At 43.8% G+C, this 15,426-nt stretch overlaps 1 protein-coding gene across 1 annotated transcript in view; it reads left to right on the forward strand.

The window, feature by feature from the left end:
- LOC126475922 (organic cation transporter protein-like) overlaps positions 1-15,426 on the forward strand; it is a 416,650-nt gene that overhangs the window by 114,154 nt on the left and 287,070 nt on the right. The window contains exon 2 of the mRNA XM_050103504.1: positions 1,763-1,816. The gene's annotated coding sequence lies outside the window, so the exon portion shown is untranslated. The remainder of the gene's footprint in view (positions 1-1,762; positions 1,817-15,426) is intronic.

The raw sequence follows: 15,426 nt of genomic DNA on the forward strand, positions 1-15,426 counted from the left end.
TTAGATGTGAGGCCTCGGTCTAATTGTTGGCACCATCTCACTGCGGCTGGACGCGACACTGCATTTGGACCGTACTTCGCAGAGAATCTACGTGCTATTTAGGCGTTTTCCCCACAAGACTCGTACTGTACCGCCCACTTCAACTTTGGAGTGGGTTTCCAGTCACCACGCCATCTCAGTCGCACGCCGCGATGCAGCTGTTATCCGTACTGCAACAGAACTGTGTTCGCGGGAAACCCAGAACAATGCGGCGCTCTTGTTTCGGCATGGTTGTAACTTGGGACGACATGTATACCTTAATTTTTGAAGTCCATGCGCTAAATTGATCGTAGGAAAGGCAGATGCCAGGCTGAAATTGATTAGAATAGCTGTTATTCGTGACGGCTGAGTCCACACACGAGGGAAGTAGCTTACAAAACCGTCGTTCGTCCGATATTTGAGAATTTCTCTTAAGTTTGTGTCCCTTACCAGACAGAAATCATAGAACAAATAGAAAAATTCGAAGAACAGCGCAGAGATGCTCATCGAACTTTATTGGTTGACACTACGACAGAACAGTTGTGCATCGCGGTGGAGTTTACTGTTAATATTTCGAAAGTGCACGTTTCTAGAAGAGTCAACGAACCTAATGCTCCTTCCTAACTATATCTCGCAAAAAGACCGTAAAGGTAAAATAACAAAGATAATCGATCGCTTACAGTAGGCTTACCAACAATGTTTCTTCCCGCGCACTTTTCATGACTGGGACAGGAAATGGAGAGTGTAAGTGTGGGCCGGCCGGAGTAGCCGTGCGGTTCTAGGCGCTACAGTCTGGAACCGCGCGACCGCTACGGTCGCAGGTTCGAATCCTGCCTCGGGCATGGATGTATGTGATGTCCTTAGGTTCGTTAGGTTCAAGTAGTTCTAAGTTCTAGGGGACTGATGACCTCAGAAGTTAAGTCCCATAGTGCTCAGCCATTTTTTTGTAAGTGTGGTTCACGAAGTACCCGCCCCCACACGCTACCAGGTGGCTTGCCGTTTCTACAGTCGTCCATACGATACATCTGCGAATACGTTGAATAATACAGAAAGTGGAAGGAGGCAACGCAGTATACGGATCCACTCACAGCCTTCTGGAAAGATCAATGAATCAGGAGTGTCATCCCGTCATTGGCGGCATGCTGTTCCGTTAGCATCCTTCCCTCGACAAAGTAAGCAACTAGTAATGTAAAGAAGTCTTATCTCGATTCCCGGGAGGAAGCACAACGATGTCCCAGCCGTAGTTGCTCATTCGTTTACCAGCGGGAAACACGTTACTAAGGCAAATAACATTACGCTGCAAAATGGTTCAAATGGCTCTGAGCACTATGGGACTTAACATCTGTGGTCATCAGTCCCCTAGAACTTAGAACTACTTAAACCTAACTAACCTAAGGACATCACACACATCCATGCCCGAGGCAGGATTCGAACCTGCGACCGTAGCAGTCGCGCGGTTCCGGACTGAGCGCCTAGAACCGCTAGACCACCGCGGCCGGCATTACGCTGCAGACCAAGCTTATCTCTTCATGGGTATTTGTCCTTTGTTGCATGACGGAGCTTCTGCAATGATTGCAAGTAATGGCTCGGCATTCAGTCCCGCGACAGTGGGCGTAAAAAAAAAAAAAAAAAAAAAAAAAAAAAAAAAAAAAAAAAAAACAGATGTTCGTCATTACAACTGACAGTTCAGCTGATATTTAAAAATTCACGTGTTTTTCCTGACCAGTATATTTATCTGTTTCAGGTTCTGGTCTGTGAAAGAAGAGCAAGGGTGACTTGCGCTGGACCACTCTCCAACGTAAGTATTTTCTTCCTTAAACTGTTTTATTGCTGGCCTCTGTGGCAATAGGCGCACGCCTCCTATCCCTTCCCCACCACTTCCGCCACGGTTGTATCTTTTAAATGTGCCATTATCTGTGTATATCCTACACAAAGACAGATGTAAAATATAGTACAAAAAATACGGACGTAAAAGGTAATTGGGTAGCAAGTATAAGATGCGACGAGTGAATTCGAAGAGGACTCTGAACACGTAAGAATTGAAAATTTGTAGCAGCGCTGAGTGGCCGCGCGGTTTGAGGCGCCCTGTCACGGATTGCGTGGCCCCTCCCGCCGGAGGTTCGATTCCTCCCTCGGGCATGGGTGTGTGTATTGTTCTTAGCGCAAGTTAGGTTAAGATAGTTTAAGTAGTGTGTAAGTCTAGGGACCGATGACCTCAGCAGTTTGGTCCCTTAGGAATTCACACACATCAGAACATTTTGAAAATTTGTGCCTGACATGGACTGAAAACTGGATCCCTGGTTATCGAGAACGGTCGCTGTAAACATCTGAGTTCGACTCCAGGACTGACTCAAACTTTCCTTGTCACTGATGTTTCCAACCAACGATTTCCAAACGCTGCAAAGGTGTGGACTTTGGGTATAGTGCCACAGGACAACAGTCTTTGGATTAGGCCGGTATTATAATGGTGAAGTTCTTTGAAACATCTTTTGTCAAAACTAGGACAGTACTGTAAGTTTTATAAAAAGTACGATAAAGTAAGAGTCGAAGGACATGAAAGGGAAGCAAAGGTTCAGAAGGAAGTGAGATGGGGTTATCCACGATGTTATTCAATCTGTACATTGAGCAAGAAGTAAAGAAAACCAAGAAGAAATTTGGAGAGAGAGAGAGAGAGAGAGAGAGAGCTAAAGTTCAGAGAGAAGGAGTAAAAACTTCGAGGTTTACTAACGACATTATAATTCTCTGAGACAGCAAAGGATTTGGAAGGGCAGAGCCGGCCGTTGTGGCTGAGCGGTTCTAGGCGCTTCAGTCTGGAACCGCGCGACCGCTACGGTCGCATGTTCGAATCCTGCCTCGGGCATGGATTTGTGTGATGTCCTTAGGTTAGGCCGGCCGCTGTGGCCGAGCGGTTCTAGGTGCTTCAGTCTGGAACCGCGCGGCCGCTGCGGTCGCAGGTTCGAATCCTGCCTCGGGCATGGATGTGTGTGATGCCCTTAGGTTAGTTAGGTTTAAGTAGTTCTATGTTCTAGGGGACTGATGACCTCAGATGTTAAGTCCCATAGTACTCAGAGCCATTTGAAGGGCAGAGCAGCTCACTGCAATGGACAACGTTTTGAAGTGGGGTTATTAGAGAAAAATCAACAAAAGTAAAAGAGGGGGATTTGAATGTAGTCGGATTAAATCACGAGATATTGAGGGAATTAGATAGGAAATGAGACCCCCAAAGTAGTGGATGAGTTCTGATATTCGTGTGGCAAAATAATAGGCAATGGCTGAAGCAGAGAGGATATAAAATGCAGACTGGCAATAGCAAGAGAACCATTTCTGGAAAAGAGTTTATTTGTTATCATATGCCGGCCGAAGTGGCCGCGCGGTTCTGGCGCTGCAGTCTGGAACCGCGAGACCGCTACGGTCGCAGGTTCGAGTCCTGCCTCGGGCATGGATGTGTGTGATGTCCTTAGGTTAGTTAGGTTTAACTAGTTCTAAGTTCTAGGGGACTAATGACCTCAGCAGTTGAGTCCCATAGTGCTCAGAGCCATTTGAACCATTTTTTTGTTATCATATAATGTAAACGTAAGTGTTAGGAAACATTATCTGAATGTAGTTGCCTGCATTGTAGCCTTGTACGAAAAAAAAAGAGTGGACGATAAGCGCTTCAGGCAAGAACAGAATAGAAGCTTTTGAAATGTGGTGCTACAGAATAATGCTGAACACTAGATGGGTGGAGCGAGTAACTAATGAGAAGGTACTGAATCAGACTGTGTAAAATGGAACTTCATGGCACACAGTGACTAAAAGAAGGGATAGGTTGATGCGACGCACCCAGAGGCATCATGGAATCGCCCATTTGGTAACTGAGGAAACTGTGGATTGTAGAGGGAGACAAAGGGATGAATATAGTGGGCAGGTTCAAACAGATGTAGTCTGCAGTAGTTAGTTATTCGGAGACGATGAGGCAGGAGTCACTTGGACCCTACGTCAAACCAGTCTTCGGAAAGAACACCACCACAACAACAACGTGATAGATATACCCCAGTACATCGTCAAAGATAATTATGAAGTGTCATTTACCAAAAAAAAGAGAGTTGTTTTACAGTCAAATTACGCTGCCACAAGGGATTTGATTTAAAGGTACTGAAACGAATGATCTACACTATGTGATCAAAAGTATCCAGACGACCCCAAAAACATAAGTTTTTCATATTAGGCGCATTGGTGCTGCTCCTGACTGCCAGCTACTCCATATAGGCAACATCAGTCGTCATTAGACATCGTGAGAGAGCAGAATGGGGCGCTCCGCGGAACTCACGGACTTCGAACGTGGTCAGGTGATTGGGTGTCACTTGTGTCATAGGTCTGTATGCGAGATTTACACACTCCTAAACATCCTTAGGTCCACTGATCCGATGTGATAGTGAAGTGGAAACGTGAAGGGACACGTACAGCACAAAAGCGTACAGGCGGACCTCGTCAGTTGACTGACAGAGACCGCCGACATTTGAAGAGGGTCGTAATGTGTAATAGGCAAACGTCTGTCCAGACCATAACACAGGAATTCCAAACTGCATCAGGATCCACTGCAAGTACTATGACACTTAGACGGGAGGTGAGAAAACTTTGGTTTATGGTCGAGCGGCTGCTCACAAGCCACACATCACGCCGGTAAATACCAAACGACGCCACGCTTGGTGTAAGGGGCGTAAACGACTGAACAATGGAAAACCGTTGTGTGGAGTGACTACTCACGGTGCACAATGTGGCGATCCGATGCAGGGTGTGTGTATGGCGAATGCCCGGTGAACGTCATCTGCCAGCGTGTGTAGTGCCAACAGTAAAATTCGGAGGCTGTGGTGTTATGGTGTGGTCGTGTTTTTCATAGAGGGGGGCTTGCTCCCCTTGTTGTTTTGCGTGGTACTGTCACGGCACAGGTCTACACTGATGTTTTAAGCACCTTCCTGCTTCCTACTGCTGAAGAGCAATTCAGGGATGGTGATTCGATCTTTCAATACGATCGAGCATCTGTGCGTAAAGCACGGCCTGTGGCGGAGTGGTTACACTCCTGTAATGGATTGGCCTGCACAGAGTCCTGACCTGAACCTTTAGAACACCTTTGGGATGTTTTGGAACGTCGACTTCGTGCCAGGTCTCACCGATCGACATCGATACCTCTCCTCAGTGCTGCACTCCGTGAAGAATGGTCTGCCATTCCACAATAAACCTTCCAACACCTGACTGAACGTATGCCTGCGAGAGTGGAAGCTGTCATCAAGGCTAAATGTGGGCGAAAAACCATATTGAATTCCAGCATTACCCATGGAGGGTGCCTCGAACTGTAAGTCATTTTCAGCCAAGTGTCCGGATACTTTTGATCACATAATGTATATAACTGCTTTTTCATTGATTTTAACTCCTTCAATCCATTCATTTCACATCTGTGCATTTGATTCATTTCACGAAAATGACCAGAATCACAAATCTGTGGTAGAGGGTGTAAGGCTTAAGGGCTCAGAAACTAAGTATAAAAAATAGTAAGCACTTCCTTACTTTACTTATAGATATGCACTGCATACAAATTAATTAATTCGCGGCAAGCTGTTGGAAAAAACGTGTTACTGTGGGGAAAATTATAACTCTGTGTGCTGAATATGTGGTTTGAATAAATCTTGACACTAATAATTCACCACGTTGCCAACGAACGGGACTGCCTGTAATACCGAACAAATGCAGCTGCAGTCATACTCGACCAGAGAACTAATTGGTGATGACATTCGTTGCGAACGTTGGTGTACTTTTAGTGACGTCAACTGGTACCAAACGTGGATGTAGCAGGACAAACTCCTCCACAGGATACGTATTACTTTGAAAACTGTCTTGCGATGTGAACACAGAACGCGAAGCTCTTATTCTTGATATTGATGCTGAAAACACTGCTGACTATCGAGTCGAATCTAGTTCCAGATCGTTACAAAAACCGCTCCGTTAGCAATATGTCCGCACCCTTCTTCTTACTTAAGAGAACGTGAAGAACATGTGGAGGGACCCTCATTTAGTTGCACATACTTTCATGTCGTACTTAACTCAAATTTTTCGTTTTGCATTCTTACGCGTAAGCACCAAACAGGCGGCGAAGACGCCTCGCGGAGTACCTTCAGGTACTGCCGAGCGGTGACGTAACTCAGCTCTTAGCCACATGCCTCGGTCGTAATTCCATTTACAGCCATTCGCTTTCCAGGAGATTTCAAAAGCTGTTCGGAAAACACAAAGCAGCATTCCATCAGATAACAGAAAGACAGCACATAAACCAGAACCATTGCTACACAGCTATCTGCTCCGGGACGGACTTTGAGTAGTCGCAGGGACGCTATTCCACTGGATTCTTACGGCGAATCATCAGTGCTCTGTTACGTCACAAGCCCATTAGTCGATTGGGAGTGACTCCATTCGATCTGAGTGTGTGTAAGCTCTCTTACTTGTTAGAAACTCTATCATACCGGCTTCCTTAAGTTTCTGACCAAGAGTTTGTACTTTACGCATATCGGACTTAATTTGAAGCTGGGATATTACTATAGGTTGCGTGCAGCATTAATTGAACATCGCGTGTTTTGATCCAGTTGTGCAAGTTTTCATTGCTGCTTAACTTCAGTATACGTAACACGACTATCTCTCGAACAGAGGTGATAAATGAAAGTTACTAAATGTGGTGTCACCGCCAGACACCACACTTTCTAGGTGGTAGCCTTTAAATCGGCCGCAGTCCGTTGGTATACGTCGGACCCGCGTGTCGCCACTGTCAGTGATTGCAGACCGAGCGCCGCCACACGGCAGGTCTAGTCTAGAGATACTCCCTAGCACTCGCCCCAGTTGTACAGCCGACTTTGCTAGCGATGGTTCACTGCCTACATACGCTCTCATTTGCAGAGACGACAGTTTAGCACAGCCTTCAGCTACGTCATTTACTACGATCTACCAAAGCGCCATATTCAGTTACTATGAATGTATTCTGAATAGATAATATTGTGAATCATGTACCGTCAAGAGCGACGTTCATCATTAATGAATTAAAGTTAAGTATCAAACTAATTTCGTCCGCTTTCTGAATTCTCATTCCTTGTCATGTTCCAGACCTCACGTCAGTATAGTCCTTCCCTCCTCACGCCAGCCTGCGTAAGCTAAAACGCGTGCATTTCGGCCTCCACTAGTAACACGGTGTTGGCTCTTCTGCCAACACAACACTAAAAACATTACTTTTTGTTTTAATTCAAAAGCCAAAGATAAGAATCCATGCGATAGTCAATAATTTTCTAGTTTCACTCTAGGGGGAAACGGAAGGATTATTTCGCTGGTGTATTCCTTGTTTTGTCTTTCTTTCTGATTGTTTTTGATCATTCCCCCTGCTTAATGGTTCAAATGGCTCTGAGCACTATGGGACTTAACATCTATGGTCATCAGTCCCCTAGAACTTAGAACTACTTAAACCTAACTAACCTAAGGACGTCACACAACACCCAGTCATCACGAGGCAGAGAAAATCCCTGACCCCGCCGGGCCTGCTTAATGTTGTTCGTAGATTTCGAACTGTGCAGGTAAGACTTCACCTTTGCTTCCCACTCTACAGTTACAGTACGTACGATTATGAGTGGCACCTGAAAAATACTAGAAAAGTAATGTCCGCGAACGATTTCCAACCGCAGGCGCCTTTCGATTGTGTTGCCTGAAAACAGCAATTTCTTCTTTACAGCAGCTCCGAAATTACAAGTTCATACTAGGAAGGAAAATAGTGCGCCTATTAACGCTCTCAGCACACCTTTCCGTAACAACTAGATTGTGCTCTCGAGTTAATAATTTTGCGTTCGCTACGACCAAGTCTTTACACTCCGTAACTGATTTAAGTAGGCTACTAGAAATGTTCCCTCCTTCAGCGCTCGCAACGCTACTTTTTACGTAACGCGTAGAAGCCGCCTTGTAGTTGTCGTCGGTAAAATTTAATCATGAAAGTTGTTCACCGTACGTGGATACCATTGAAATCTCATAGTCTAATTCATCAGTTCATCGTACTCGAAACACTCCACTTGCCACGAGCTATGTACCACAGATGACTTTACGGGAGACAGCCAATAAAGGGGACGCACCAATTTCTTCATCGCTCTAATTACGAAGTTCCGTACAAATCAACCCGAAGTGTTTTCGAAGTACAACAGATCCAAGACAGAACGCGGAAAGACGCGGGGACAGTGCCGTGGGTCATGCTCGACGTTGCATCCTCACTCTTGTACTCCCCTCTTCCTCAGTTGCGTTTAATATTACGGTGTATTGATAATTTTTACTTTATGGACCGAGTAACAGCAACTGAGTGAAAGACAATTTTAGTGCCAAATCCGTTTCGCCTTTATTTTCTGCAAGGCATCTTCAGTGGCAGGCTGCGTGAACGATTCCTACATATTATGCTCCTGTCGCATTTTTGGTGTTGTTGTTCTTCTTCTAAATGCCAATTTTCTGTTTTTCCCCCCACATTTCACAGAAATATGACCTTGCAGTTGCATCGAAACAAGTGTCAAGTTCGTAGTGCTGTGAAATGTGGGGGGAAAAACTGCAGATTGGCATTTAGAAAAAGAAGAACAACACCGAAAATGCGACAGGAGCGTAATATGTAGGAAATCGTCCAAATAACCTGCCACTGAAGGTGCCTTGCAGAAAATAAAGGCGAAACGCGTATGGCATTAAAATTGTGTTTCATTCACTTGCTCGACGTAGCAAGTTGCCTGGCGATGCATAGGGGCCCATTTCGTGCACCGCCGCGGAGGGCGTTTAGCTCACCCTCTTCTGAACAGCTCGTGAACGCAATCGCCTCTATCAGTCGTACCCCTCCTAATCTTTATAACCGATCCTTGCATTCCGTTTAAGAATTTTTCACTGAAAGGGGTTCTTTTCCTGAGTGAAGCACAGTAAAATGTATGACCCTACGTATTAAGATAAAAATAATAGAATTTTTCAGAGACATGGAGTGAACGCCTGCATGCTTTGAGTGATACCTTAAGATGTGGATAACGGCTGAAATATTTAAGTTATAATGGTCAAAAGCCATAGGTCATCGTTAACCTCGTGTCTGTACAACATACTAAAATTTCAAAATTGTCAGTTCGTATCAAAAGGGAGTTAATTTACACAGATTTTATCAAAGTGTGTGTATCACTAGTGTTTATTGAATTTACTCATTTCCAATTATACACAAACCTGACTCCGTAGCCGAGATCGTAACGCATGCTTGTGCGGTGGCGCTTGTCTTGGAGGTACGCCAGTTCGAATCTTAGTGGTGGAAAATTTTCAGTGACACTATCTGGCTGGCAAGGGGAGGAGAAACGGGGGCGTATAGTTCCTGATCACCAGACTTTGCGCCAATGTTCTGGATTAAATTCCGAACCTCCCCGCTTTGTCCCCTGTTGATGGCGATCCGTCCGTCGTTGACCTCGGCGGCTCCCTGGCACTATTCGAGAGGAGTGGTCTACGTGCCGGCATCGGATTTCACGCAATCCGTTCCGTTCACTCATAACAAACACGAACCCAACACTACACCGTACAGTCAGTCTGCACAGTTATCGACACGATGGATAGGAGGCAGCAGTAGGAAACAGCCTCCACGTGGATCTTTCCTGGAACGGCGATACAAGATTCCTGCATCTGCTTCCCTGAGTACAAGGAGAGGTAAAGCTACTGACAGTAAATTTTACATCAAAGTACTTGTTTTTTGTACCAACTTTCTACTTTCTATCTCAGTTTCCGGTCGATCATACAAAACATCGAGAAAGATTAACAACTTCTAAAATGAAAGTTCCTGGCAGATTAAAACTTTGTGCCGGACCGAGACTCGAACTCGGGACCTGCAGAGTGAAAATCTCGTTCTGGAAACTTCTAAAATCCTTCCTTCTCTCTTGCGAAATTGAGTAAAACGTTATCTCTATTGAAGTACGACAGCTTAATGTTAAGGTTATATGAAAACAGATATTACTAATTTAAGATGACTGCACAAGAATCGCAACATAACGTCAAGCAGTTGCACTAGGAGGTAAGAGGAGGAGGAGGAGGAGATTAGTGTTTAACATCCCGTCGACAACGAGGTCACTAGAGACGGAGCGCAAGCTCGGGTGAGGGAAGGATGGGGAAGGAAATCGGCCGTGCCCTTTCAAAGGAACCATCCCGGCATTTGCCTGAAGCGATTTAGGGAAATCACGGAAAACCTAAATGAGGATGGCCGGAGACGGGATTGAACCGTCGTCCTCCCGAATGCGAGTGCACTAGGAGCGAACGGCACTGGGGTACCTGCTATCGTGACTTAAGTCTTCTGGCGACGCGGACCGAGCGCCGTAAAAATGGCTGCGAGTAAGCTGGGGAGGGTCACATTTCGTTCTCCACATCCCACCTAACACCACTGCATCCGTCACGCACAAAAATATTATTACTAGCTTTTATTTTAATGTTCGCAGCTGTATGAAATCTAATTTATTACAGTTCATTGGACTCTTCGCTGCACTACTGTAACAACTTTTGGTTAGCTGATCAGTCCACAGTTCAATTATTCCTCTTTAAAGTTATTTAATGTGCTGGTCATATCTGTTTAATTATCACAAAATATACTGAAAAATTATTTATTTCCAATAAAACCAATTATTCTCTGAACAATTGAAAGCCAGAAGTTTCAGCAAACACACTCGAAATCTTAAGAATCCCAGCATGGTCCTTACCTCCTCCTTTTGAGTCCCCCAATCGAGTGCGTTTTTCAGTGAGCCACACGCGCTGTTGCGCGTCCAGTATGTCGACAATGCTTCGTGATTCTCCAAACTCTTACTGAAAGGTATTAGTATTTCCCCAAAGCTGATAAATTATGCTTCAATGTTTTGACAAAATGTGACCAGCAAGAAACGTCGTGATGTGATCGCGGCCAGTCCCTCTTCCCCGTCCGCAGCTCGTGGTCGTGCGGTAGCGTTCTTGCTTCCCGCGCCCGGGTTCCCGGGTTCGATTCCCGGCGGAGTCAGGGATTTTCTCTGCCTCGTGATGCCTGGGTGTTGTGTGATGTCCTTAGGTCAGTTAGGTTTAAGCAGTTCTAAGTTCTAGGGGACTGATGACCATAGATGTTAAGCCCCATAATGCTCAGAGCCATTTGAACAATTTTTGAACCCTCTTCCCCACATTGCCCGGCAGCGACCAAGCCTCTCTAGTTTGTTTACGGGGCGCTGCTGATCTGCCACACAATTGACGGGGATGTTAAGTTTGTCAACCATCACTTTTCTGAAGAGCGTGTTTGCCACTGGTTCTATGATGCCACTCTTTCCAGTGGTGCTAAGCTATTATTACCTCGCCAGAAATAGATTAATTAGATATTAACAAGCATCTCATTCGATCCATTATAAATGGTTTTGAAAGCCTGCAATTGTCAAAACAATAGGTTTGTTTATAAATTATTCTTCTGCTACCAGCCACGGCTTTATTTACTTCTCATACGACGCGTTTCGGGAAACGACTCCCATTTTCAAGTGCGTTTTTTTTGTGTATTATGCCATTTCTATGTGATGTCTATGTGTGAGAGTCTGCTTCATTTCGTTCCCTTTACTCCAATATATAAGAAACACGTTATTTTTTAGTTCGTTATCGATCTTTTTGTGAAGTTAGTGGCGAAATTTAGAAGTATTTGTACTTAGAATTCTCCTTTGGTCCATTTGTGCACAGTTTAATACACACTAAACATCACACACAACTTGCAGTACACTTCAAACATTGAAAATACACATAAACAAAACAGTTACAAATATGTTCATGCAAGTAATAGGTAGAAATAGCATTATAGGTCTTCCATAGGGTATGGCATGCTTTTGTACAGAGTTTATTTATCTTAACAATTTGGGTCATAATTTACTTACATCGATTTTACAATTGCACTTATTTCTGTGTGTTACTATTTTTATTTCAGTGTACTATCGAAACTTCTGAAGAAATTCATTGATTCACTTTAAAGTTTTTCGTTTAATATTTTATCTTCATATTTTCTGTAATTTGAATACATCTCCAGCGTTCTAGCAAATCCATTTTATGTCATTTATTTACTCGGTGGAGTACTTTGACATTTTGCTCCATTCTTCCAAATGGGTGTTCTGTATTGTGTATGAGTGTTGTTATGGCTGATGTATTGTCTGTTGTGTGTGTAGGCTTTTAATGTGCTCTGTGTGCCTGGTGTTGGGCCTGTTTGTCCTAGGTAGAACATGGAGCTTTCCTGACTGTTACATTGTACATTCCAAAGTCTGAATATGGATCATGGTTACAGTTTATATTGTGTGTTAGTTTTTGTTGTAGTTTATTAGATGTAGAAAACCCAATTTTTACATTGTGATTTTTGAAAATATTTGTTATCTTCTGTGATACACTGCCAATGTATGAGACACTAGCGATCCATCTGTTCTTCTCTTTTCCTTTAGTGGTGCAGTGATATAATGGAAATCCGGTAAGTCCCTCTCTTGAGAGTTGTACTCTCCCGTTACGTCCTTAATCTCTCGTCGTGCCTGATCTCTTTCATGCGAAGACATGTACAAATCACTCCTCTGGTAGGGAATGAACCGGATGCTTCAGGCTCCGTTAGGGCAGCGAGTAGGATAGCGGGTATCGTTTCCGAGCCTCAACGCTGGGAATGTGGTTTCATCTTTTCACAGAGCCAGCTATCACATTATCGTCAAGAAGACGCACCGTGTAGCAGTCTACCGCAGTATTAACACCCTTCAGTTTCCGAAAGTACTATTATTAGGGCAATCGTACTTCTGCACGAAAGGCAAGGATGATGTAAGCGTGCCAGTTTGCAGGCTAGACAACCATGCAGTGTTTACGATATCTAAGTGAACATCAGGTGTAACAACCATACGTAAAGTTCGAGTTTTCGTCTTTTGAATTACCTCGCCTGCGACTGTCGAGCACGGCCCCTACAGCATGACTACAACCTCAAACTTGAGCATAGTCAATGAAACTACCGTCAGACGTTTCCCTGATTTGCTTGACAGCAGTAGTAAATTTTCTACAGGTAAAGAGATTTTGCTCATTTTTATGGATCGAAGGAAGGACTGCAAATGAATCGTATGTTGCGGACGTGTAATGATGTAGAAGCACTATGATCTGGACTCATAATGTTCCCCAAGAACGCGTCATTACATGCTCAAAAATAATTGAATGTTCATTTAAAGCTGACAAAATAACATTAAATACCTAACACAATAGGCTACTTATGATCAGCTGCTACACAAGTAGCTGCAGCATCGTCCTATTTGCGTTGTGCTTAGACTTCAGCATGATAACATCCCTGTGCAGCGAACCTCACGCCATACCTATCAGTTTATTTATTTATTACTTAGTCGTCTGTCTAAAGACCACGATAAGCTTACAACCACTATGGCAATTGTTCTAAGTTTTTGTATGAGCCAAACGTTTTTCATAAATGCTCTGTGTTTAGCACGGCGTTCGTCCAATCATATGGCATCAGCCGTTCGTTTCTCGTCTCGGAAACCCCCAAACGTCTCTACTGCTTTTCCGAAGATGTATATTTTCTGGTTGTATATCATTTCCTCTAGAACTTTTTAATTTCGTGTACCACTATATTCTTGTTTCGATTTAAAATCAAAGAAGTTGAAGAAGCGTTTCGTCCACTTCGCTTCATTCATTCTTCTTACGTGGCCATAAAACAAAACACTAAGTTTGTGCATTGTGTCTGTATTTCTCCTTAGCACGCAAGATAATTATTTCTTGTTTCAATTTTTTATGTAGATCTCCTTTTTATAATTTCAGTCCAGAACAATGTATAAAATGTTTCTATCAGTTCCTTCTATTTCTGCTAGTAAATATTTCTCTGAGAAGATTATGCACCTAGATACATACGTATAGACATATATACTTAAAACAGTTCTGTAATGATAAGTATTGTTTTTGATGGAAATACATTTTTTGTTGTAAATGTTTCCTGTGAGCCGGCCGTTGTGGCCGAGCGGTTCTAGGCGCTTCAATCCGGAGCCGCGCTGCTGCTACGGTCGCAGGATTGAATCCTGTCTCGGGCGTGGATGTGTGTGATGTCCTTAGGTTAGTTAGGTGTAAGTAGTTCTAAGTCTAGGGGACTGATGGCCTCAGATGTTAAGTCCCATTGTGCTTCGAGCCATTTGAACCATTTTTTGTTTCCTGTGATTTGGAAAGTAATTTTTATTTTTCTCAGTTTAGCTCTCAAGGCTTCTTTTTTTCTAGTACATGGTCAGCAGTTCATTCGCTCACACATTTGTTTTTATTCACGCGTTTTGTTGTTAACTGCATAGTTTTGTTCGTGACACTTCTCATTGAGTTACATTAAAATAAAAATTAGGAGAAACATCAATGCCACGTGCATAGATTGCTGTGAAACCTGTATTAAGATCATTGAGCCCGCTTCCGTAGCTAATTGGTCAGCGTGTCTTGATGCCAAACGGAGGACCCCGGTCGCGTTCCTGGTTGTTGCTGTGGTCTTCACCCCGAAGTCTGGTTTGATGCAGCTCTCCATGCTACTCTGTCCTCTGCAAACCACCCCGTCTCCGAATAAGTACTACAACCTACATCCTTGTGAATCTGCGCAGTGTATTCATCTCTTGGTCTCCCTTTACAATTTTTACCCTCTCCTCCCCCGATTTCCCACCAGTACTAAACTGGTGATCCCTTGATGTCTCATAATGCGTCCTGTCAACCGATCAATTCTTCTAGTTAGGTTGTGCCACAAATTTCTTTTCCCCCAGTTCTTTCAGTACCTTCTCATTACTTACGCAATCTACCCATCTAATCTTCAGCATTCTTCTGTAGCATCACGTTTCAAAAGCTTCTTATCTAAACCCTTTATCGCTCGTGTTTCGCTTCCATGTACGATTACACTCCACACAAATAGTTTCAGAAAATCTATAACAAATTTCTGTTCTTAAGAAACGCTTTTCTTGCCATTGCCAGTCTTCGTTGTATATCCTCTCTACTTTGACCATCATCAGTTATCTTACTGCCCAAATAATGGAACTCACCTATTACCGCAAGTGTCTCGTTTCCTAATCTAATTCCCTCAGCATCGCCTGATTTAATTCGAGCATGTTCCATTATCATCTTCCTTTCAAGACACTGTACATTCTGCGCAACTTGCTCTTCAAAGTCCTTTGCTGTCGATAACAGAAATACAATGTCATCGCCGAATCTCAACGTTTTTACTTATTCTCCCTGAAATTTAATTCCTGCTCCAAATTATTACTTAGTTTCCTTTACTGCTTGCTCAGTGCACTGATTCAATGACATCGGCTGTAGGCTACAACCTTGTCTCACTCCCTTCTCACCCACTGCTTCGCTTTCATGTCCCTCGACACTCTTAACTGCCATCTGGTTTCTCTA

Source organism: Schistocerca serialis, chromosome 1 (assembly GCF_023864345.2).
Source record: "Schistocerca serialis cubense isolate TAMUIC-IGC-003099 chromosome 1, iqSchSeri2.2, whole genome shotgun sequence".
NCBI classification, from domain to species: Eukaryota; Metazoa; Arthropoda; class Insecta; order Orthoptera; family Acrididae; genus Schistocerca; species Schistocerca serialis.